The sequence below is a fragment of the Cryptomeria japonica genome, chromosome 7 (assembly GCF_030272615.1).
Source record: "Cryptomeria japonica chromosome 7, Sugi_1.0, whole genome shotgun sequence".
NCBI lineage: Eukaryota > Viridiplantae > Streptophyta > Pinopsida > Cupressales > Cupressaceae > Cryptomeria > Cryptomeria japonica.
In genome coordinates, this window is record NC_081411.1 from 201,848,776 (window position 1) to 201,874,704 (window position 25,929).

The following is a 25,929-nucleotide window of genomic DNA, read 5'->3' on the forward strand; positions in this document are numbered from 1 at the left end:
CTATGCAGCGAAAGAGCAGATCTTTGAAGACTTCAACAACATTCAACATCCTTCTATCAAGAATTTATCAATTTCATTCATCCATTTAGGGCTTGGAAGACATTGAAGAACAATAGGAGATTACCGACTGAAGATTGGCTTGTACTCCTCCCTTGAGGGTTGGGTATGATTTCATGTTGTTTTCATGTCTTTGCATAAGCTTCAATATATCCTTTATTCATGCTTTAGATCACTTTGCATCTTGATTTAGAGCATTTACATTATCATTTACAAGCAATTAGGGTTTACTTTCTAGGTTGCTCTAGTTTGCTTTCTTGCATTTAAGGACCTTGCACACACACTAGGTCTGCACACACAATACATTTTACAATACAACTTGGCTATTCGTGGAGGTGGAAATCACCGAAGCGGGGGCTTGACTAAGGCAAAACCCTATATAGCTGCCCACCACACCTTTTCAGATATAAGTGCAGGTTTCAGAATTCGGACGACGCCGCAAGTTGCAGATCCGAAAGAAGCAGGCCGAGACAGAACTCCATACCAAATTTCAGAGCAAAAGACCAGGATAGGGGCGTGGGGTGCTCTGGTCTTGCCTGGACAGGGGTGCTGGGCGCCCTGGTCCTCCTGACAGACAACATTTTCAGCATTTTTGACAGCTTTTCCAGAGTGCAAAACAACAGTTTCCGGAGCAGTTTCAGGGGCAGAATCAGGACAGTGGTGCCTGCGCCCCCGTCCTGAACATTTTCAGTCAGATTTTAACTCCGGGTACGCATTTGCATTCTTGTCTTGTCCTTGTGTTTACAACTTTCCATTGTTTAAGTTCAATTCTGCAATCTTGTTATTAGTTCATACTTGCACTTTGGGGTTAGGGATTGAACTTGCATCATTTTATCTTCCAATTACAACAAAGGAATAGAAATCCTAATAGGTAGCCCGTGGCTCTCTCTTCCACAAAAAGAAGTAGCCAATTGTGTGATACCTCTAGGCTCTTTTGTATTCCACAAATGTGTGATTGAAAGTGAGATTAGGGCATGTTTGCTTAGTGTCACTTTTTCCCCCACACATTTTGGTGAACCCGACGTGAATCTATCATTGCTTCCTCTTGCATTGCATTTGTTAGATCTAGATCTAGATTTAGTGTGTTTTCATTTCATTTTCATTAAAAAGAAAAAAAAAAAAAAAAAGAAGTGTGTTTCTTTGCATTGTGTGTTTAAATTTTATGCAATTTCAAAATGTCAGATTTTTATTTGCAAGATGTTCATATTTGTGATGATTATGAGTTAGATGAATCTTTAGATGAATTTTTGAAACCTAAATATACCAAACCTTCATTTTACCAAAAACTCATAAACATTGTTACTATGCCATTTCGTTGTGATGAGAAAGATAAGTCGAATGATTCCTCTCAAGGGTACATTCCTATCAGCTCTTCCACTAAATCTAGTAACATGGTTGTTTTCAATGATCCCCTCTATGAAGAGATATCTCCTTTTGAATCAAAAGATAAACCTTTCAATAGATATGATCATGCTTTGTTGGATGATGCCCTTGATGCCTTTGTGTCTCCTAAAAAACACTCCCTTCATGAGGATCCTTTTGTGCAAGAAGATGACATTATCCCTACATTTCCTAGTGATGGCCTTTCCTTTTCCAACAAAATTCCCACTAGAGATGATGAATTAATGATAAATGCTTACCCTTCTCCTAAAGTTGGTCTTACCCATAAGCATCCCTTAGAGAAAGAAGATGAAATAATAAGGAATTTCCTTAATTCTCTCTCCCCTAAAGATCATATTGAACATATCTTGAGGAAAGAGGATGAGTTTAACACATCTATTGATGCTCTCCCTCCTAAGGATGAGGAATTAATAAACAATGTTATCTCCTCTCCCGAAATTGACAATACTTCAAACATTCCTTTCAACAACCTCACTATTTGGGATGAACCATTAGAAGAAGGTGTAGATTATTCTCTCTCCCTTGATAATTTCTCACCTTCCTTGAATCTCAATTATTCTCCCTTTCCTGAACTTGGTTCTACTCATAAGGAAACCCTAGTTCAAAGCAAGATGGTTAACATTTCTTTCAAAGATCTCCCTCTCAAAAGTGAGACTTTAGAGAGTAGTGTTGATCCTTCTCCTAGAGAGTTTATTCCCCATGTAGATCCTGTGATGATAGAGGATGATATGACCTTTCCTAGTATTACTCTTCCTACTAGAACATCAATGCCTATCCCTTGTCTCTCTCCTAAAATTGATCTAATATGTGATAAGATTTTAGTGCAAGAGAAGACTATCAACAATTCTTCCAACACTTTTGTTCATTCCTCTAAACCATCCTCAATCAATTTGATACATGTGAATGAAACACCTAACAAACCTCTCTTCACTGTCCAAGGTGCTTGTCCTTCTCAAAATTCTCAACCTTTAAATAAGCCTATCTTAGTGGTTCAAGGTGGTCATGCTAAAGATTCTTTTCGCACTCCTAAGAAACCTATTATTACTGTGCAAGGAGGTTATTCTTCTAAGAGCCCTTATGAGTATGCTAAGCAACTAACTAGAGAGAGTTATCATGCGGTTGCCCATACTTATAACACAAGAAACAATAGGCAACCTAATCCTCCTCTAGTTATCCCAACTTCACTTCCTCCTTCCCAACCTATTCTTCCTCAAGCTCCACGTATTTCACAAGTTCTTGGTAAGGAATATGATCTCATAGAACAACTTAAAACTACCCCTGCTAAGATATCCCTTTGGGATTTGATCCAAACTTCTTCTGCTCATCATGGAATGTTACAAGATGCCTTGAAAGATTTGAATGTTCCTCCACCTAATACATCTAGTAATATAGTGTCTTTGGTTAACTCTGTGATGAATCCTAAAGCTCAAATTGTGTTTACCCAAGATGAGTTGCCTACTAGTGAAATTCAACAACAATATGATCCCTTGATGATTGTGGTTATCATAAATGACACTGCTATAAGACGAACACTGGTTGATAATGGCTCTGGCCTTAATGTGTGTAGCATTAATCTATTGCATAAGATGAATGTGGATACATCCCTTATTGAGCCTGACTCTTGTCCCATTCGAGGCTTTGATAATGTGGCTAATTCTTCATTAGGTATTATCACCTTACCCATCACAGTGGGACCTGTTACTTTGCCTACTCCTATCCATGTTATGTCGGGAAATCTAACATACAACTTGTTATTAGGGAGGCCTTGGATTCACAGTATGCAAGCTGTCCCCTCTACATTGCATAGACAAGTTAAATTCATTTATAACAATAAGACATATACCTTGATAGGTGATACTAATCTTCAGGCTTGTTTGCAAACATCTACTTCCAAAGGGAGTTCTTCTAAACCTTCCTCTTCTAGTGATGACTCTTTAAACAAGATACCTATGGATGAATCATTACCCTCTGATAATCAAAATTCTTTGGATGAGCCTAAAGCTCCTGAAGAAGATCCTTCTCGACTTGAGTCTACACATGAAAAGGCTTTTGATCCTGAGAAGGTTCTCGCAAAAGACGATTGGGGATCTCTTGATTTCAATCCCACCTTTGTAGGTGAGTATAGGGTTCCTCCTAGAGATCTTAAAGGTAAAAAGAAGGAAGAAGCTAAAAATCAGTCAACCTTACCTGAACCTATGAGTAATAATTTTGTGGCCGCTTCTCAAACTTCTTCTCCTCACACTTCTAATTCTGAAGGATTTGATTCTTTGTCTTATGAAAAACCACCTTCTCTTCCTGAAATGGCTGATCGTTATGGTCGTGGTTTTCGCATTTTTGCTAAGCATGGGTATCATGGAAATGGTTGTGGCGCTCATGAACAAGGGATGAAAGTTCCTCTAGAGACTAATTTTCACAGTTATGCCTTTGGACTTAGCTATAATCCCTGCAAACGTACCAAAGCATCTAAAAGACCATCTCTCAGTGTGAATGCTATACTTAGTAGTGATGATGATCTCACTTCAACTAAATCATCTTCTACTTCTATCAACTCTCATTCCCTTCATAAGGAAATCTTAGCGATGAACAAATCTCTTTATGAATCCCCTCAAATTTCTAAATCCACTAATGAATCTTTATCTCCTATTCATCATAAAGTCCTTTCTTCTAGGGATAAGGCTCTAATAAATTACACTCATCCCTCTTCTAAGATTTCTTGTGACTTTTCTTCTTCAATTTTTATCACTTTATACATGTTTTTTGATCTCACTTATAGTCGACTATTTAGCATGTCATATTCAAATACCTCATTTAGTCTATCATGTCTTTAAATAACATTAATGGCTATTATGTTGCTCATCATTATGTGACATTGGTAGCTCATTTACTGGGGGCTCATTGTCATTCATGATGGTACAATTTCAAGTGCAATCATATTTTTTGAAGCAACATAATAGCCTAATTTTCTTGTTCCTATGGGGACAAGAGTGATTTCATACATCTCTTCTTTTGCTTATGTCCAAATCTCTCCCTAGAAGATTGTGTAAGTCCTTCTCATTGTCCTTATCCTTGGGAGGCAATGATCGTTCCTTATTTTTATCTAAGGATCCACTTTTTCCTATTTTGTGGATGGTGTGGACTTTATTACTTGATGTTATGCCTTGTACGCATTTGTTGTTGTTTGTTCAAGGATTCTCTCTTACAAGAGGTGTAAGTCCTTGACTACAACCTCTTTTGCACTTGGTAAAATACATCCATAATGAATTCACTCTCCCGATTGGGTTAAAAGGAGCGTAATCCTTCATTAAGAATCACTTTCACCTCGCAAAAAAAGGAAGTATTGCATTCTTATTCTCTTCTTTGTCTTATTCTAGAAGATGTTATATTTGTCTAAGACAATTCCTCTCGAGGATAGGTGTCTTTTGTATAAAGATCTCTTCTCCTCTAAGGATCTCCTTTACACATACTACAAGATATCCCTTTCCAACTATCTTATCCTTGCTTAAAGAGTGTGAAACTCTCTTGCTTGGATCTATGACATTGTTGCATTTTTGGGGTATCTTCTTTTGTGATGAAGGTAGGTATCCTTGTTCTACTTTCCTTATGACATAAACATTACACTTTTTGAGCAATGGGTTATTCTCGGAACTAGAGCACAGACTCTTAGAGCGAGATGTCACGCTTTTTTTACTATACATATACAGGTTGTAGCATACTCGGGCATAGACTCCTATGAGATGCTTCTAACCTCCCTAACACACACATGCACAAGGTTGAGTGGAACTAGCGGCATAAGGCTAGACTTTCTCACTCTCCTCCCTTACATGGATCACCTAGACAGACTCTAGGGGCTAGTTTTCCATGTCCTCTTTCCCATGGATCACCTAGACAAGATCTAGGGGTGAGAAGTCCATGTTTTCTCTCTCACTATTCTTCTCATGGATCACCAATGTGTGTATTCATGCTTTTTTTTTCCTTTCTTTCTCTTTGCATTTTGTTTCCATTTACATCCTTCATCTTGTGTTAGAGAACTCCCAAATCCTCACACTCTTTGTTGTGTTGGAATTGAGATTTAGTCCTCTTTCTTACCAAATGATTCACCATTAGTTTTTGATCTCATATCAAATCTTCTTGTGAGCATTTGTCATCAATATTCGTTAACAATTCGAAGTGGTAAACATGATACCCTGTTTCAACTCACTAAAATTAGCAAGCCGAAACAGGGGGGGGCATATAGCTACCCTCGAATTTTCATCACCTTCCTTAGTAAGCATTAGGTGATTTTGTGATCTAACATGTGTTTTGTAGGGTGCGGTTCCTAACTGTGTACTGCAGATACCGCTGGGGACTTCGTTCGACAGACTTATGGATATATCCTTTTTCAAATAATGTTTACTTTTCTGTACTTTAGCTTGCATATGCACGTAGTGTTCATATGACCGCTAAAGTGGGGGCTAAATGTAGCGTCTTAAATTGTACGCACTTGCTAGGGTGGTACAATTTCACACCTAGTTTAGCACCCGCCTTGGCGCATTTTGCATTTTGCATTGCATTTCCCCTTTAGCACTTAATTAATTAAATTAATTAGGTCTAAGGTTCTATTTTATCATCTCCCACATCATAAAGTTGGGCCCTTTCATTAAAGTGTGCCCCTTTCATTTTATTCTTCCAATACATCATTTAATCAAAAACCCTAATTAGGTCCTATTTTGAACTTGGGGGCTTGATTTCGGGGGTCAAAACATCTCGAAATCACATGTAACTTCGGGATTCTCTCTAAAATCATCATATCCGACAGTCCTGAAAATTTGGTGAAAAGTTGTCGGGACCATGGCGCCCGGAGTGCAACATGGTCCCGGACATTTTTCTCAAAATTTTAGGAGCGCGATCCAATCATAAAATAAAGCTTAACCCCAAGAAATTGGCGGGATATTCAATCTCTAGGTCGGCCAAAAGTTGAAATTAAGACCTAGGGTTTCATATATAAGAGCTCTCTTTCTTCATTTGAAAGGATCGGATTTTTGGCTTGGAGGGACCTTCTATGCAGCGAAAGAGCAGATCTTTGAAGACTTCAACAACATTCAACATCCTTCTATCAAGAATTTATCAATTTCATTCATCCATTTAGGGCTTGGAAGACATTGAAGAACAATAGGAGATTACCGACTGAGGATTGGCTTGTACTCCTCCCTTGAGGGTTGGGTATGATTTCATGTTGTTTTCATGTCTTTGCATAAGCTTCAATATATCCTTTATTCATGCTTTAGATCACTTTGCATCTTGATTTAGAGCATTTACATTATCATTTACAAGCAATTAGGGTTTACTTTCTAGGTTGCTCTAGTTTGCTTTCTTGCATTTAAGGACCTTGCACACACACTAGGTCTACACACACAATACATTTTACAATACAACTTGGCTATTCGTGGAGGTGGAAATCACCGAAGCGGGGGCTTGACTAAGGCAAAACCCTATATAGCCGCCCACCACACCTTTTCAGATATAAGTGCAGGTTTCGGAATTCGGACGACGCCGCAAGTTGTAGATCCAGAAGAAGCAGGCCGAGACAGAACTCCATACCAAATTTCAGAGCAAAAGACGAGGACAGGGGCGTGGGGCACCCTGGTCCTGCTAGGACAGGGGCGCTGGGTGCCCTAGTCCTCCTGACAGACAACATTTTCAGCATTTTTGACAGCTTTTCCAGAGTGCAAAACAGCAGTTTCCGGAGCAGTTTCAGGGGCAGAATCAGGACAGTGGCGCCCGCGCCCCCGTCCTGAACATTTTCAGTCAGATTTTAACTCCGGGTACGCATTTGCATTCTTGTCTTGTCCTTGTGTTTACAGCTTTCCATTGTTTAAGTTCAATTCCGCAATCTTGTTATTAGTTCATACTTGTACTTTGGGGTTAGGGATTGAACTTGCATCATTTCATCTTTCAATTGCAACAAAGGAATAGAAATCCTAATAGGTAGCCCGTGGCTCTCTCTTCCACAAGAAGAAGTAGCCAATTGTGTGATACCTCTAGGCTCTTTCGTATTCCACAAGTGTGTGGTTGAAAGTGAGATTAGGGCATGTTTGCTTAGTGTCACTTTTTCCCCCACACAGTTGGATGGTGGGTTGTTGTGTCATTTGGTATGTTGGCCCAACATTTTGATAAGATTGGTGTCTCTGAGGTTGATATTGGATGTCTGCTTGCATAATTGAATGTGTTTGTTGCTGATATTGGTTTCTCATTTTTATTTGCAAGAGGAGAGTCGGTGTGTTTGATTGCATAATAAGAGCTCGTACGTCAACTGACTCTAATTTTATATTAGGACCTCTGAATTTTCAAAATGGTTTGGCCATTTGGGATCTATTCTTTTCACTTTTTTTTTTAACTTGTTGTTCCAAGATCTCTATTTCTTGAGCTAGTTTCTCTTCAAGTATGGAGAAATAAGCATGCCACTTGTTTGTTCCTGATAAGTTTGATGCATGCCTTGGGACATGTACATGTTAGATTAACATTATTGATTGTTTAGTTGCAATAACATAGTCTCATGAGGGTAGAAAGATTGATATGGGGAATGTTGTCTCCTAGAAGTTTGATAGCTTGTTTCAACCATTACACTATATGCCTTTTTTGGAGATTTTTGAAGTTTAGGGATGAAATGCAATGCAAATAAGGGATGGAAAATGTGACCCTATTTTTTGGATTTTGAGAGTTTTGAAAATGGAGAAATGTAACTAAGGTGACAAATTATACAACCTATATTTTTGTTGTTTTTGAAGATTATGAAAAACCTTAGGAGTGCGAGTCTAAAGAGATACCCTAGGGGATTGAAAATGGAATCAAGACCTTTAAAAGACAAAAGGACAAATTGACAAAGTCTCACCTATCACTTGGATACTAAGCTAGGTTTGACGAGATATGGTTATTGATAAAAGGACATGGGTTGATTAAGTTCAAGAATCCCTAACAATGACTTTGGATATGATCTAAAGATTTGATTCTTCAAGTTTGACAAATCTAATTTTGGAGACTAAATACAAATGTGAAGATTTATACTAAGAAAATGATATGATTTAAAATGAGGATAGCAATGATATGGGCTAAGGGGAAACGTAAATGGAACAGTATGACAACTTTGGACTTGGACTAGGGAAAACCCTAATTTTGAAGATAATGCGAAATGGAGATAATGATTTGACCTTATGACTTATGAGGATTAAAATTATGCAAAATCTTATCCTAAAATGATATGGGATTGACATAAATAATGATTTTTTTAAAAATACTAGGATAATGATCACTAAAAGATACTAAAATGATATGAAAATTAATGCAAAGATGATTCTAAGACTTAGGATAATGGATAACGATAATGATATGTGAATGAATCCAACTAAGGATAATGACAATGATATGGAAATGAATCCTAAACCAAGGGATAATGACAATGATATGGGAATGAATCCTAAACCAAGGGTAATAATAATGACATGGAAATCTAAGATGAAACCTATGTTTGGTTGAAATAGTTTTTTTAAATTTTGGAGATAGTTTTGAGACGTTTGCAATGTTTGAGTTTGACTATTTGGACAAGTTTCTTCTTTGATTGTTTGGAACGTTTGAAATGTTTTGGAAAAGTGTTTGACCTTTGGAAAAGGTTTTATCTAATTATTTTTGAAGCAATCAACAAACACAACATATAGAATGGCCACTTGATTTTGACTGTGAAATGAACACATTCATGTACAACCCTAGGTTAGGCAAAGACAATACTTGTTCAATCCCCTTTCCCAAAATACCACATTTAGTTGGATAGATTGAAGCTTGGTAGCATTGGCTCCCCTCCACGACACACATTTCTTGGGCATACCAAGCTTTGAATTTCTAAGGACCCGAAGATCCCAATAAATTTACTATCTCAAGTTGAAGGGTACATGAGGGGTTTCTTCGACGTGCGAGTATCACAACGCCTAAGTCAACAAGTAGAAGGTTTTTGACAATCTAAAAAAGTTAGTTTGTAATTATTTTTTGATGGGTCTAGTCCAACAATGAATCTATGAAGCAAGCCAGTTAAGGCTCTAATTGATCTTATCGGTGCAAAGAAGGCCTCCACATATGTCAAATTCACTCAACACTTCGACTATTTGACCAATTTTTTGTATAGTGGCTCAAAAACACACCGCTCGAGATCACGCTGGGAGAGACGATATACCCAACATGGACTAATTCAAGATACCCTTGTGAGGTGATAAAATCCCCAGTCAAGGATACCCATCTACTACAAAAGAAAATATAGGTGTCGTTATCACCTTTCCCTCTCTCCCAAGACCCCAAAGGTGAGTGGAAAGGTACTCAATGCAATAGCGGTCCCACCCTAAAAATTAAGCAAGCGCTCTAGAGATAGAAGACAAAAGTTCATTGCCCTTAAAGATAGCAGAATGTGAGCTATTCTAATTAGAAGGCAGCCCCATGTCCATTTTAAACCAAATTGAAAAGATAGCAGTGATGATTTATGCTACAAAAAAGTTTGTTTAACATTTATTCTTCGAAAATCATTTTGTATCAAACAAATTAGTAGTTTATGAATTTCAATCTTCATCCCTTGGATGCCACAATGTTGCAAGAAACTGATTAGTAACCCAAGAAAGTGAAATGAAACTTTAATCTAACTGATTGACCAAGTTGATTCAAGAATCCAAGTATACCTGCCAACTACCCAAGAAATGACCAACTGCGCACTATTATTGACCAACTGCGCACTAATCTTGACCAACTATGCACTAACCTTGAGACCCTGTGCAAGACCATTGATGAGCTTCATTTTTCAAATTTTGACCAACAAAATCCCAATTTAAGCACAAATTGACAAAAAGAGGGTGAAAGAAGGTTTAATTTTGTTGTTGAGGCACAAGATTGGTTTGACTTCAATGAACTGTCCATGTTGTTGTTCACGTCTCCTTTGTTCTTGGAATGATGAAGGAGAAGAAGGAAAAAGTGACGAAATTGCAAAAAGTAGATATTTGGGGATGCATACCTCATTTTCGAATTAAAAATTGAATTAAAATGAGATATTTAGGATTTTCGAAAATCAAAGATAATTCACAAGACAAAGTTGCCATTTTCGAAACTGGGAAGATATTTTGATTTAAAAAAATTAAAAAGTAGATATTATCCTCATTCGAGAAGATAATTAGGAAAATTAAATAAATAAAAAATATTTATTTAATTCAAAGACATAATTAGATAATTTAATAATTAAAAATAATTATTCAACTATATGTTAAAATGAATGAACCTTTAATTAATCGACTAAGATTGTTTAATTAAAGGGGATAAATCAAAATTAATCAAATAATGCAATATTATTTAATTAATTTTAAAAGGGGAAAGGGTTTGATGATAGATTACGGCAGAATAATTAGTAAAAGGGGCTTAATTAATTAATGAATTAAATCTAATTGGGCAAATTAGTCAAACTAACATCTGAGGACCTAAAGGGGGTCAAATTAAGTCAATTTGGGTCAAAATAGATGAAATTGGAAATAATGGGAAAGTTTGGATGGGAAATGAGGCAATTTGAGTGAAAAACTGCAAATTAGGGCAAACAAGGTAAAACTGAGCAATATCGAGTAAACCGAGTCAAAGCGGGTCACCAAACAGAGAAGGGACAAATGCGACACCATGAAACTATAAAAGAGGTAAAAAATGAAACTTTTGAATATGTTTGGGTAGGAAAGGGGATCCAACAAGATCGAAAATGAAAGGCAGGGAGCAACAAAACCCTAAAAAACAAACCTAAAAAGTCTAAAATTGAGATGCAAAAAAATGGTCAAAATAGCCACTACTAAAGTGAGAGGGAAAAAATACAATGCAAGGTGGCTGAAGAAGGGATCAAAATGCAACTTTTTCACCACAAGTGAAAAGAGAGGGGAAGAATCTAGATAGGTGTGAAAAAAGCTAAATGGGAGGGCCAAATTAAGGGCAAAAAACCCTAATTAGAACACAATTAGGGAAAAAAACACTACAAAAGGGACAAGGGGATGATCTAATGCAAGAGGGATGAGGCTAAGGGAAAAATGCAGTTCTGAATCTGAAATGGGTAGACAAGGGAACAATCTAATCAAGCAACAGATGGGACATAATTGCGCAAAATAAAGAAGTTTATATGTGCGATAAGGTTAAAAGTGGAGAACAAAGGTGATGCCGATTTTAAGTGTCTACAAGAGTCAAATAAAATGAAGTTTTGCTAGAGTTTCAAGCATTCCCATCACTTACATTTTACTAGGACAATTGATTTTTTTCAAACAAGTTAAATAAGTGACAAAGCTAAGAGTATGAATACAAATTTAGGAGCGTGAATCCTCCCTCCCAAACCACTACAGGATGGGGATTCATATTAGACATAGATATTAGACATGTTAATATAGAGTATTTCCACTATAGAATGGCTATTCAAGATATAATAATATGGGCATGGAAGATAGTGTTAAATGGATTGAATAAAGCCACAACATTCTCCCGGACATCCATACAATGTCTTAAATTGGTATTAGAATGCATCAAGCATTATGATGCAAAAAAATACAAGTGATTGTTAGGGGAATAATTTTCTTTTACCTTGATATGGATATAATTAGAAGTACATTAAACAGTCATTTTTATACTATAATTAGCCATTTAAATAAAGAGGATGGTAAACAACAATTCAATAATATAATAAAACTATATAAAAGGTTCATTAACATCAAATATTTGGACCATCCAAATAAATATGTTTCCAAAATGCCCCCAAAGTCCTATATAGATGTGACCATCAACAGGAAATACATGGTATTGTAACTCTATTAAGGCGAGTTATGGGACTTCCAACTAATTCAACTTTTGATATTTGAATGTATTTCTACGTTGAGCGTATCTTAATATGACAAATCATGTCACACTAGCAAAAAATCACTAAGGACAACCTACATGAATAGATGAGTAATTTTTAAGTGAACCATAAATTTTACATGACCTCATATTTGATCAACTTATTAGCTATAAAAACTACCTTTATTAGTTTGAAGAGAACATATACCATAGGCTTGAAGCCAAGATAAAATTTGGTCTATGATAACTATCCTCAACTAGAATACAAAGATTTCTTGAAACATTATAGAAGGGTGAATGATGATTTTTCAATATAACTAGTTGGGACTATGAAAGGAGACTAGTCTCAAAGATTGTTTATGAAAGAATAAAGTGTCATTGATAACCATGAAAACTAGTTTAAATTTAGTTTCAAAAGTTCACTAACATTAGAATAGAAGGGATTCCTAACAATCCCTATGAATTTCCCAACAACTCTATTGATAAAATGGTCTTACTGGAACTTTCAAGGTAGTTAATGAAATCCCACAAGCTTTTAGAGTTCAAGTGTAGGGTAGGAGTAAAAATTATCATTATTATTAGATGGTATTCTCGTAATAGCATTAGTTGTGCTAAGGTATTTGATGTTGGTTTATAGTTGCAAAATTTATTTAACATTATGATGAGGCCAAACCTAACTATGACCTTTTTAAAAGAATGAAGAAATACATTTTATATTTTTCAAAGCACATTCCACATAGAGGACTTATGGGTAGATTGTACTGATGATCATGAAGTGAGGAGGACATGGGTACACATACAATACCATAGAAATTTTAGGATAATGAATAGGTCATGAATTCAAGCTATGACTAAAATAATCTTTTCAATGACCCTATCTCAAATCCCGATTAGTCTAAGAAAGAAACATCCTCCATCAAATAAATAATATAATATATCCTAAACAACACCACTGATTGGCTAAATACATGTATTCAAGCATTAAAGGCATGTGGAATCACATTGACCTACAATAGGGATGTCTATTAAAAAAGAAAGGAGATACCAAAGAACAATTGATAGGATTTTTATGATTTCTTTATGAAGGAAAGAAAAGTCCAAAAGCAAAATTTGTATAACCAAGAGAGTCATCCAATGTTGAAATTCACCTATCACCTACAGTAATTGTAGCATAGTAAATTGGAACCTTTTACAATGTACGCCACTTTTTTGTGCCCTTGCTTTAGTGTGTCCCATCCTGCTTTAGTGTGTCCCATCCTAGCTCTCTCTTAGGTCTATTTCTAACCTTTTTTACCTCAAAACTGATGTCATCTTTCTACATGTAGGATTGAACATGTGCCTTGGTATATGCATTCTCATCTTCCACCTGTTGGCCCTATTTTTGGTGGATTCAAGCACCCAGGGCATCCTAGTCTAGGACAATGGTGTTCAAGGTGTCCTATTCCTCCCTAAATAGGACCTATTTTGGGTAGGTCAATGCATTTCCCCTTCCCAGTGATTTTGGATCTCAGTGTCTCAATTTGACTATTGGAGGTCGGCCTAATCAATAAATTATCTTGGGAACCCTATATAAGAGCATCATTTTGATTCATTTTTATAACCTCACCTCCACCCATCATTTGTGCATACACATCAAGAGACATTGAGTATCTTCAATAATTCAAGGCAACATTTCATCCTACCATATTCTTTAGGCATTTCAACATCATGGAGTAGAAAATCTACATCAATCTTCATGTCAGCATGTGTGTTTAACTAGGTCAAGTCATGTTATTGTAGGAACATTGTGATTACTTTCAAAGCCAATTGCATCACCATCATCATCATCATCATCATCATCAATTAAAATAAATTTGAGGTATATCATTCAACATTTACTTAAGTATTTCTATTTACAGTTTCAATTCAATTTAAGGGTTAATTCCAAACTCAAGGTTTGAATTAGGCAAACCCCTATCAATAACACCATTTCCCTTCTTTTTTAGTGTACAAGCGATAAATTAAGAAGCTATAAATGAAGATTTCTATAAAGAATATGATAATGATTGGATTTAGCTTTTACAAGAGCAAAAAGTAGAGGACAAAGTCACCTAGAGCATCCATTCCCACAAATTTTTTATGAACTTGTAGGAACAGATTTTGAGCGAATTCTGATTCCAAAAGTTTCTTGTTTGTCGACATCTAATAGCTAGAGGACTGAGTCACCCCAAGTATCCCGGTCTTGCAATTTTAGGCTGAATTTTAAGCATAGGTTCCTCTATGTCCCTTCTACTTAGATCTAGCTCTATGTCTCCATACTGCACATGTAGCTTGTTGTTCATATAATTTTATATCAATTTTTCATCATTTACCCTAGATCTAGCATTCAATTTACATCCTTTCAATTAAATTTTCAACACAATCAAAAGGGGTAGGATTCAATCTATCTTCAACCCTCTTCCTAATAAAATTGAGGTTAAATTTATTGAGTTCATTCTCCTTTTAAAGTAATCTGTGTTAAATAGGTTATTTACATAGCTAAACTTGTGAGCTCCTATTTCCATACCTTATAGTAACTATAGCTAAAACTCTTGAGGAAATGACTCTTGTATCTCTCCTCCAAGAACAAAGAACTGCATGAATTATAACTCAAATAGTTCAAGAGTCTACCCCAAAATAAAGACCTCCAATAGTAGCACTAAAAGAGAAATGACATGAGATGTTAACCCCTAACTCCTCACTAATAAAACAACAACTTGTATGTCTCCTGATTCCCTGAAAAATACAACTAGAATCACTAAGTAATTAGAGGTTAGAAAATTATCTAGAGGTGAGGTGAACATTAGTAGAAGCGAAGAGTCTCTAGTTTTATAAAAAATAATGCAAGAAAACACATGTTGAGAAAGAAGAGAAATCAAAGAAAATATTATTCAAATCACAAAAGAAGTTGAAGGGATGCAATAACAAGATATCCTTTCATCTTAACATATTGTGCAAGAAACTAATAAGGAGACTAACACAAATTAGTCTTTAGTATTAAATGTCTTTCAAGAAAATAATTGTGAGAGGCACAAAAGGAACCTAGGGAATTGAATAAGGATGGAAATATGCTTAGGTAAATAAGTAAATCAAACAAAGAGAGAGATACAAAACTTTAAATTAAATAACTATATCAACAAGAGGTAGAGATTACAATGGGTTAGGAAGAGATAATAAGAAAAGATCAATCAAGAGTGAGGTATGGATGTAGGTGAAGTGGGCACTAGAGTGAAAGGAGTGGTCCACAATGACTGTTAGAAATACCATGAGTTCAATGAACTAGACAATAAATTGCTACTCTAGCATAGTTACTAGATAAAATTTAGGAGAAATAAAAATATAAATTGTTTTCATTTATTTAAAAATTGCAATAAAATAGATTGAAACACTTAAGTTGAAAAGGAAGGCTAGGGTCTTGTCATAAATCCCTATGGATACCTTACAATCTCAAATAGAGCAAGTTGATGCACTTACTATTTCAAAGGCCAAACATGAAATAACTCCCAATGAATATCAAAATTTTCACTAGTAATCTAGGGTACTCAATAAGAGAATAGGATAGCAATGAAATAAAAAATAGTAGCTCAAGAATTCAATTGTTGAATTGCAAGCTTATTTAAGGCAACATATTTGTTCTCTACATTCTTCAAAATAATTTGTGTAGCTCCAGTGCAACTCTCCTAAGAACAAGCCTCTTAGATAAAATAAAGAACAATAGAAAAGTCATAGAATAATGGATGATGAAGATGATATTAAAAGGAGAAGATATACTTACACGTGCTTTAGAGAAGTGGGAAGAAGCGACCAACTTTGGAGGAAACGATAACCAAGTTTATAAAAGATTCCAAAAAAATATTAGAGAAAAATGAGATAGATTTGTCCAAGATACTAGTAATAAAAAAGTTTGAGTGGCCAATTTCTCTTGAGGGAGAGAATTTTGACCAATAAACCCATCCCAAATATCAAAAAATGGATAGATAAATTGAAGTGAGAAAAATAATTGATTAAGGTGTGTATTGGCAAGATGAAAAAATTAAATTTGTCAACAACTAACCTAAAGTTTAAATTGTTGACTATTATTGAATATTTTAACATGGCTATGCTATAATCCAAATGGTGTGGGGGAGGAATATTCCATATTAGTAGAATTCAAGGAGATACAAGATGATATTCTTGATGATAAGGATAAAAATATTGGTGAATAAATAATGAAATGAGTTGTAGAAGCTATGAATTTCATGGATAAGTATCAAAGAGAGGAAAGGATGAGAAAATTAGAATACATAAATATTTCATCTCATACAAAACCTATAGGTAGAGATGAAATTTTATGTAGGATCAAGATAGATATGAGACATAAATAAAGCTCTAATTTATTTTTTTGACCATAGAAGAAGATAGGCCTCAAATGAAGGAAGAATCACTATTGAAACAAAAAACTAAACTACAAAACAAGTATTAAGTTTTATGGAGCTTTGGTCCTCAATCGGTCTTGCTAAATTTTGGTCTCCTTCTCCCCTTGTAGGATTCTTGCCTCCATCTTCCTATATGCAATCTATTTGTGGAACATTCAAGGTGTTTGGATATTTGTTGATTATTTATTCACATGGGATATCACCATCTACTATTAAATATGTCAATTCATTTTGAATCCTTTTTATTCATTTTGAATTATGGACATCTATTCTTAGGGTGTACTTTCAACTATTGATTTGTAACTAACTTTGGTGCCTTGTCTCTATAAAAAATGTTTGTTCCTTTTCGGTGGCATCAAAATTTATTGATATTTATGGGGAACAATGAAGAATTATAATTGTCTTCTTCGTCTTTTTCTTTCACATGGATCGATAAATGGTGTTCATGTATACTTGCCAAATTATAAGTATAATGTCAATTGAGTCATATACCTTATACATTGTATATGAATTTAACATATTCCTTTTCAATATTATGAAATATATAGCATTGCACCATTAATTGGGTATGTTATGATTCCTTTCACAATTTGAAAGATATCTTTAATTTTTATACCATTTATATGTAATTATGGTCAATTATATTGAAGCATAAATTAGTTGTAATGTTACTTTGTGATAATTTTGGAGTATATTTGTGAAAACTTTTTAAAAATTTAGATTCCTAACCTTTCTCCCTCTCCCTTTCCTTTTTTCATTTTATTATTATCTCAAATTCAAATCCAAATGATAATATTGTTTATAAATATGTTAAAATAATATTTGATATATGTGTTTTGGATACAATTTTGTTGAACCTTTATAAATGTTTCATAAATTGATCTTGTTCTTAGAACCTTGAGCCATAAAAAGCCCTAGTGAATAATATAAAATCAATCTATAAGTAATCTAGTACATCAAGAACTAACAATTTAAGCCTTGGGATAACCAAATTTGTTGCAAAATATAAATATGTTTCAAGAAAGGTAAATTTAGATGTGAATTTTATCTAAAATTGATCATGACTAGAGAACACCTCAACAAATATGCTCGATAATAAAAATATATGAATATGCTTAACTGAGGTTTTTTCCCCCATTTGAACACCCATAGGGGTTTTGTCCATGATTGTTTATATAGAAGACTTATTAATCAAGTAACATGTGGTACTAATCACCTCTACCCATAATTTATATTTCAAACCAATTACATTGAATATATTGATATCTATCCCCAATAATGACCTATTCATCCTTTCCATAGCTTCATTTAGTTTAGCATTTTATGGGGTTGTCTTATATCATGCAATACCATTCTCTTTGTAGAATATATCATTCATTTGAACAATATTCTCTTCCATTATTTGTTCTCAACACCTTGATATTTTTGCTAGTTTTGTTGCACAAGAGCCTTATACTTTTTGAACTAGATAAAGACCTGGCCCAAATCATATTAGATAATTCATCAACAAAATAAATATAATACAAATATTTTTTGAGTGAAGGCACTTTAAATGGGCTAAACACATTACAATGAATAAGATCCAAAATTTCATGATAATTATGAGAGTTCAAGTAAAACTAATCATATTTTTATTTAACATAATCGTATGTTCATAAAATTCAAAATCAAGAGAAAATTTGACCAAATCTTATACAATATTTTTACTTTTCAAGGTACTAGACCTTCCTCACCTATGTGGTATGTGTGCTCTTATGACAAGGTAGTTTTTTCAATCAACAACTTTCTTTTTAATGCAAGAACATGTTCGGGAATCCACATCATATTTTTCTTTATTGCAAGTCCCTTTACAAAAATTACTTTGGATGCATGCTCACTCGAAGCAACTATATTTTTTACAAGCAAATTGTAGCAATTACCTTGGCTATAGGTCTACTTATAGTAATTACCTTAGCCATACTTCCACTTAAAACAACTAGTTTAGCTATAGGTTCCTTTATTACAAGTCCTTGTTCTACTAATCCATTACTAATTATATAGTTATATATGTTACAAGTACCAAATTTATGAGCTCAAATGTTGCAAATCACTTTGTTGTAGGTACTAAAAAACAATTCCATTAAATATAAATGCTATCATCAATGTGAAAAAGAGTTGCAATCCAAGCCTCCTTTGTCATCACCATAGCTCCACAAAACATCTTACATCGATGACTATTAAAGACTACTTGCATACATGAATAATTCATCTTGCTAATAAATACGAGGTTTCATGCTAAGCTTGGGATGTGTTACTCCTAAAATATCTTCAATCGTCCCATAAAAAAAATGATCTTGACTCAGTCATGCCCATTAATAATTATATAACAACTGTCACCAAAAAGAACTTTCACCATCAAATTCTTCATAGTTAGAAAACCATTCTTCATGGGGAGTCATGTGAAAAGATGCACTAGATGAATCGTCAATGTATACTAGCATGCATGTGGTGTAAGGGTTGGAAGAACTATATTAACTTTAGCTTGAGAAGCTTAAACTTTTGAATCATCAGCCCCCCTTGATATGGCACCTCTCATTAAATTTTCAACATATTACCTTGGATTTACTAGGACAATTGGATCTCCCTTTGTACTTAGATCCACCCTCATCCTTGTTCTTTTTTTTCTTCAACCATCCACAAGAAACTAGTGATTCCTTAATTATTTCACAAGTCTTTTATCTCATCTAGTTTGAGATAAAAGAATCCACTACCTTGTAAAGTAGAAAAGTTGAAGTAGTAATTTCAATGCCTATCACTAGATTGTATCACGAGTCTATAAAATATCATAATGGGATCATGTAACAATCTTCTTCCTCCATCTTTACATAGATTTACTATAGCTATCTTGTAATGGTATGAAATGCATTTAGGTTCTTAAAAACTAAATATATGTTATACATCCTTAAAGGATGAAAGGTTATTTTCATAGAAAACTCATGTCTACTAATGGTTTGTTTTGGTGTAATTTTATTAACTTTTCTTAGAGGTCTTCGGTAGATAATTCTTCTACAACATTTACAAGAACTAAATCTACCAAATAAAGATGAATTGATCTTCCATGTTTCTAATATAACACAATTCAATATTCATCCTTCATGACTAATTGTTTACTCATGGATACACTACCCATAGATCTCTATCTATCAACTAATACTCCATTTTGAGCTTCCATAGCTTGAATTTTTTTTATCGTTAAACCAATCCATCTTTGATCATAATGTACTTAGACCATTATGCTTTATGTGCTACCAACACTAGTAGCAACTATAGAGAAATTGTCTAGGGCAACAACCCTAGAAAGGGTTGTGCACCCACTTATATAGTTTACATTAAACCTAGCTAGGAAAATATCTTACACACATGATTACCACTTAAACCGATATTACTCCAAAAAATAGTTTTTTACCTCCTATAAAAAATAGTTGATTATACTTTGATACCTCACAAAAGTAGGTTTATTAAAAAAATATTTCCCACACTAACCTCACAGAAGATATATGTAACAACAATGATCAAATAGTTTTACAAAACATAATAGAGATCTGATATACCATAATGATGTAATTTTTATCATAAGAAAAACCTTTCAAGAAAAAATATAGTCTCTAAACTTGAACCAATGTAAATTCATAATATAAAATATTTTGCAGAAATTTTAACAATATAACTCTTGCAAACTCATCCAATCATATGTCTCATGCACGTCCAAATTATGCCCCAATATTTATAGGTAAGAACCTGTAGACACCTAAAATTGTCCTGTCTAATTAAATAAATATTTCTATTTATTTAATTATTTAAGCCTAATTCTTCTATTAATTAAATAAATCTTTATTTATTTAATTAATTCATTTATCCTCTTCTAGCCTTATTTCTCATTTAAATAAATACATTTATTTATTTAAATTATCCTTTTCCTAAATTAAATAAATACTTTTATTTATTGAATTGATCCCACTTCCTCTATTAATTAAATTAATCTTTATTTATTTAATTAATTCATTAACCCTTTCTACTCATGACACGTCATTCATCTCTTAATTCCTACACTACCTACCCTCTCATTATTTTATTATTTCATCTACCTACCCTCTAATCATAGCCGACCATTTATCTTTTACACCTCTCAATCTTATCCCTTCATTTCTTATAGTATCTTCTATATAAGAGGACACTTCTCTCATTATCAACCCTAATCAATTTTTAAAGCCTTCTAACATTCAAACTTTCATATGCGATCTAGCTATCAACCACATTCCTGTTCTTTGTTGAGCTCTTGTGCACATATAAAATCCGAGAGCAAATATATCAAGCAAGATCAATGGAGATAGGAAGAATGGAGATCCAAACCCTATTGGACATGTGATGGTATAATCTTTGTGATTTTATTTGATTTGCATTGTCTCAGGTAATCTTCATATGTTATGGGGGATCTTTGTTGATTGTTAGGCTAGGGTTTTGTGGTTGAATCCATTTTAGTCTTTCAATATTGTTGTTTCCATTTTTACTATAAACATTTTGGCACGTCCGGTGGGATTCTTGTCCCTTTTGCATTTAACATCTTTTGTTGCAGATTTTGTGTTTTTGAAGTTGCAGATCTGACATTTTCGACAAACATTTCGACATTTTTTGCGTCTGTGCATTTTGAGATCACATTTTTCTTTTCTGCCGCGTCTGTGACATCTAGAATCACGTTTGTGTCTTCGACATTATTTCATTTTTTTGCAAATTGTAGGGTCGCATTTGTGTTCCCGAATTGCGTCTATGAACCTCTGAACCGCATCTGTGTTTCCGACAATATTTTCATTTTCCAGATTGAAGACTTTCATTATAGGTGCGTTTGTGAGATCTAGTCGCGTCTGTGTCCTACATGATTTTCTGTTTTGCTTTTTTTTTTGCAGAAACGTCTCTGTGAGGTGTTAAAACGCATCTGTGTTCTGGAACCAAATCTGTGTAGGGTAGAATCACGTCTATGTTTTCAAAAAAAAAATAATAATAATAATTTTTTTCCTTATTTATGGTTTTCATTTTCTCCATTTTGTCTTACATTTAATGTTTCATATCTGGTTTATTTGAGATTATATCTTGTGATCTAGCTAACAAAATTGGTGCAACTTGTCCTTGAAGCAAATCGCATTGTCGAAGGCCCCTATTCCACAAAGTCTTTTGGATCTAAAATTTACCTAACTTGTGTGCTTGCAGGAGGGGTATTACTGCAAAACTACTAACAAATCTTTGTTGTAGAACTTTGGCAAGGGTTTTTGATCTTCATTGGGTGCCTTGTTTTCATAGATTACCAAACACTTCAATTGGTGCACTAAAATTGAACCAGTGTCTTTTGTGTTTTGAGCAATAGGCTCTTTTTGTTTAATCTCTAGAGGGCCTATCTCCCTGTGTGGTCATTAGGACTACTAGTGAGGAGAGAATGACCCAAGTGGCAGCGAGGAAAACCCACCTCTTCTGAACCATTATAAATAACTGTATCCATGGTGCAAGCCATGGGTAACGTGTGTTGATTAGTTCATACTGACACTATGTCTCCCCATAAACCTGTTTGATCAAATTTATTTGATCAGTTGTAGGGTGTAACCCCTACCGGCTGGGAGCCTTCTGTATTTACAGAGCTGAAAATGCCACATGTATGGCCACACGAGTGGATGCCCTTACTAGCACCTTTTGTTTTAGAAAGCCAAAATCCTTCTAGTTGTTGGGGTGGGAGGTTGGACCTCTGGAGTGGGCCACACACATACGGTTCTTAGTAGAGATACAAAGTTCACCATGAGGAGTTTTCATGGGGACTATTGCTTGGCTACCCTGAGAAGTGAGTGCCAAGGGTGGAGCCAGTGGGGTCAAGCATCTAAGTATCCACTCTGAATAGCGTAGCCTTAGGGGAAACCCCATGTGGGATCAACAACTATTATCCTTTCCAACCATATGAATTGTGTTTGTCTTCTTTTTGAACATTCAAACATTCAAGATCAAACATCAAAACATTTTGTCTTTTGTATCTTCAAGTGTATGCAAAACATTTTTACATCAAACAACACACTTTCTTTGGAGTCATTGTGAGTCTAAACACTTGCAAACATTGAGTCCTCATCAAAATTGTGTCCTCTTGTCATGAAAAAATAGTCAAAAATTCAGATTTGGTCACAACAAGCAACTTCACAAAATTGGAAAAATTGCACTTAGTTTCTAGAAACGCGTCTGTGTCTAATAGAAACACGTCTGTGTCCTGTAACCACGTCTCTGTAGGACAGAAACATGTCTGTGTTATCATAGCAAAACCGCATTCACAAAATTCTCAGAAATGCGTTTGTGTTCTCTTAAGCAACATTACATTCACAAAATCTTAGAAGCGCGTCTGTGTCGAATAGAACAATGCCTGTGTTGTTTAACCGCGCCTGTGATGTATATAGGCACATATATGTTCAAAATCGGAAAACTTGCAGTCCAGCAAACAAGAGCAGTCAGTTTCAGACTTATTGAGCTTCCTAGGTTATCTCTCCGGGTTTTCATCTAGAATTTAGCCTATTTCTAGGTCTCACAAAGTCCATCATTGCTTTACATCTTGCATTACATTCAAATTTGTCTAAACTTGAGTCAAAAGGTCACTTGCTTGTCCTCATCTTGCTTTGTCAACACACTACATACAACAACATTTTTCTAAGTGGTCCCTCATCAAGGTCTATCACCTTTGGGTCTCATTTGGTCTTACTTAGAGTCAAGGTCAACTTACCTCATCAAGAGAAACTATCATCTCTTTGGAAGCCACACCTACTCTACCACATGCACACTTGGTCTTACACTTTGGACATTGCAAGAACACCGCATATTCATTTACATTCCATCTAACTCTTGGTCTTCCATACTCTTTCCATTTTCATCTAGTCTCACACATCTTGGTCAATACCTAGTTCATGGTTGAAACCCGTTCCCAAAAATCTAGGAGCAAAACTAAAGAGGCTCAAGAGTTCGCAAACATGAGTGCCTATGAATATGACAATGATGTCTTTTTCAATTCCTATCATACCACATTACCTGACATGGATTCCTATAGAAACATTCCAAATGTTGAGAATATGAACACTACAAACAACAATGATACACACAATGACAATATGGACAACTTTTTCGTACATTCTGTAGAAGTGGAAGACTCCATTATGGATCCTTGTTTTAATTGATTGGTTGAGGAAATAATGCGGAGAGATAGACAATACTTCTTACAAGTGATGGCACAAAGTGGAGCCAAGATTCCTCATGATTTTGACATGTCTCAAATAATGGAACATCGACCTTTGCAAGAAGCTCACCTCAACATGGATCAAAGGAGGCCTAATAGTGGAGGCAATAGAGGACCACATCTTGTGCCTAAATTACCTTCATCTTTGTTTCAAAAACCTGAGGTCCCCCATACACATGGTCAAGCATATGATACTTACCTTTGCAGACCATTATGAAAGTCTTATGTAGAAAAGTATACTCAATCACATACCAATGCTAAGGACTAACCACCAAAATAATTGGATATCCAAAGGCATGATCAAAATTGGGACACAAGGAAACCCCGTGTCAAATTTGGGGGCAACACATTAGAAAAAACTCATGACATGCCTGTAGAGTATGGTATACATGGATAAAACAAATATTCCATTCCTCATCATGACTCTATACCAAGTGGTCCTTATACGCAACATCACTATAGACCTCCTCCATATGAACATGTGTATGATCAAATCCATATATGTAGTATACTCCGCCTCCACCCGATGGCTCAGGTATGGGATATGGTCCAAGAAGTCGATCTCCACCTAAGAACAAGTTGGAGAAGCAAATTAAGGACTTACAAAAGAAAATGGAGGACATAAATACACCGAAGCCAGCTTACACAATGAGAGACATATTTCCCTATCCATTTGAAAAAAGCATTCCAATGCCTCCTTTTCCTACAAATTTCGTGACACCAAATTTTGATAAGTATAGAGGAAAAGGAGAACCTAAGGCACATATAAGACAATTTTTCACAGCTTGCATTGAGGTAGCATTAGAAGAAACATACTTGATGAGATTGTTCCCACAAAGCTTATGTGATCAAGCTATGGAATGGTTCTCCCAACTCCCACCTAGAATTAAGTCTTGGGGTGATCTAGTAGAGGCTTTTATCCAACATTTCTCATACAACATAGAGATAGACACATCAGTCACCACTTTGTGCAACACCAAACAAAAGGATGGAGAATCTTTTTCATCATTTTTATAAAGATGGAGAAATCTAACCAGTAGATGCTCTTGTGAAATTCCACAAAAACAAATGGTAGATTTGTTCACCCAGAATGTCCATAGAGAAATTGGTTATGACTTAAGAAAAGCTTGTTTATCCACTTTCAAGGATGTCATTGAAAAGGGATTAGAAATAGAGAAGGTCTTAATTGAACAAGGCATCATCAAAATATTCAAAGAAAACAAAGAGGACTTTAAAGGAAAAGACAAGCCAAGATTTTGGAATAAAAACAAGAACACAGTCAATGATGGTGTTGTTGATGCCAATACAATATGATCCAACATTGTTTTTTCTAGATCAAGCTCTACAAACAATCAAGTGAATACTCAAACAACTTCAAAACCATGAAGGAAATACACCCCGTTGGGAGAACCACTTGAGTCAACTTTCAAGAAGCTAGTGGCAAATAAGATAATAAAAATTCCAGATATGCCTCCATATGAGCCAAAGGTAAAACCAAATTGGTGGGATGATGATGAGTATTGTGAGTACCACAACAACAAGGGACATAAAACAAGAAATTGTCATTGCTTGAAGAACATCATACAAGATCTTATTGATAGAGGTGACATTGAGATCGAAGGACATTCATCCAATCAAGAACATGAGATGTTTAAGGAACCATTCCCTAAACATGACAAGGGAAAAGCCAAAGCCATAGATGAGCAAGCTAACTATACCAAAGTGTCTTATAACTATGATTCAACTATTAATTACATTTCGATGGACAATTATGTTTATACTATTATCATAAAGGACAAAATGCCTGAAAATTCTACCCAAAGACCCAAGGTTGTCCTAAAAGGCATTGGACCTTCTTTTGAATCTACCTTTGAATGTAATGTCACAACTCATCGAGGT